The following is a 2049-nucleotide window of genomic DNA, read 5'->3' on the forward strand; positions in this document are numbered from 1 at the left end:
CAGAGGAGGGTATGTGTGTGTGTGTGTTCATGGTGTTATTCTAAATAAAGATTGAAAACTAGTGGTCTGATTAGGAGGGAAGAAGTTCATAGGTCTGAATGTGATTGGCTAAAACCAGTCCCAGTATTCATCAATCATGAGAAGTTTTGGATGAAGGCACTAAAGGCATCCTAAGTCACTCAAAGTTAATCTTTCTTGATCAGCTTCAGCTTGTTAGAACCATTTGGGATGCAACGGAACTTTCAGTTTTGCTATTTTCCACACACGGGCTGCTGTGAGTTGAAAATTTCCTTTTATACATGGTAGCTACAATGATGGTCAAAATAGTCATTATGAAACTAATTATGACCATGACGTTTGCTATTGGAATGTAATTTCAAAATTATATTTGTGCCATCTTGTTTTACCTCTGTTGAACAAAATGGTCTCCCAAACTCTTAATGATTTACTTTTAATTTTCCAGCATGTATATGTTATGGATTTGGTCACATGCATTCTATAAGGAATAGTACCAGTCAGTGTTAAAAATATATGCCATATAATTTTCAGAGCTACAAACTGGAGTCCTCACCAAGTTACTTGGGATCACAACGTTTACTGTCTGGTGTAGAATGATGTTCTCGGGAAGGAAATGTTAATATAGCACTTTTATGCTTACAATATAAAGATGAGTCTCCTAGTAGAATCTCTACAACCCCCCAGGGATCTCCATTTAAAAAAAAAAGAGAAAAAAAACAAAAAGACATGAAAGAAAAAGAGAGAGAAGAGAAATAAAGAAAAGGAAGGAAGAGAAAAAAGAAAAAGACCTGGACATTAATGTCCAAACCTAGACATTAGGAGCATTAAGTAGAAAACAAAACAACCACAAAGTAAATTTCCAGAATGTGACTTAAGAGCCCTACTTGTATTGTGCAAAAAAAATTGAAAAGTTTGAGATTATTGTCACACAAGCCAGAGGTTGAGAATTCCATATAGTGACTGTTTAGCAGATAGAAGAACATGAAACCTGGGATGTGAACCCAAGAGCCATTTATGACAGTAACCGATTTGTGTGCCAAGGGGAAGTATCTGTCTGTTGATAGTTTTCTGTTTTAACATGTGCCCCAGTGCATCCAACTGAAAAGCAGGTTAGCCTACACCAAGAATTCTAAAACATTTTTCTGTCTGTAATTTTTACACTACTAAAAATTATTGAGAACCCAAAATGTGCTTATTTTTGTGTATCATTATCTATCAGTATTGACCAGAAAATTTAAAGAGGTTTTTAAATATTTAATTCATTAAAATAATAATATGACCATTACATGTTAACATAAATGTTTATATATTAAAAGTGTAAGCTTTATGCTTTACAAAACAAAACAAAAATTTCAGTGAGCAAGTAGCATTGTTTTCCTAGTCTCTTTAATGTCTAGCTTAATAGATGACATCTAGATTCTCATATCTGTTTCTACATTCATTCTGTTGTGATTTGTTGTCTTAATTGAAATACATGAAAAAAAATCCATCCTTTCACAGATATGTAGTTAGAAAAGGGAGAAGTATTTTATTGCTCTTTTAGATAATTGTAGATATTTTTCTTTGATACTGCACCAAAAATGGATAAGTGGTCATTGCTTGAAGATTAGTTGCAATTTAATCTTAAACCTTATCAAATAGACTTTTAGTGTCCTGTTACAATAAAACATTAGATCTTTTTTAATGCATGATGTTGTTACATCATGCATTAGTCATTTGTACATTATTGGTTCACTGAGTTATGCAGCTCTTCCAAATGATGAGCCATTTCCCTATATGATATAAAAAAATCATATCCATTAATATTCAACCTATGTCATCAGAAAATACTTTAAGTACTAGGAAATTTATGGTGCAGGTACAGATTTTCCAAAATTCTGATTTTTAGTTATATATTATTCAGGGTTTTCCAGAGAGACAGAACCTGTAGAATGCCTGGTAGGGGATTTATTAGAGGGAATTTACTCACAGGGTCACAGAGACAAAGTCCCACCACAGGCCATCTGCTAGCTGAAGAACCAAAGCAGCTGG

Source organism: Pongo abelii, chromosome 10 (genome assembly GCF_028885655.2).
Source record: "Pongo abelii isolate AG06213 chromosome 10, NHGRI_mPonAbe1-v2.0_pri, whole genome shotgun sequence".
NCBI lineage: Eukaryota > Metazoa > Chordata > Mammalia > Primates > Hominidae > Pongo > Pongo abelii.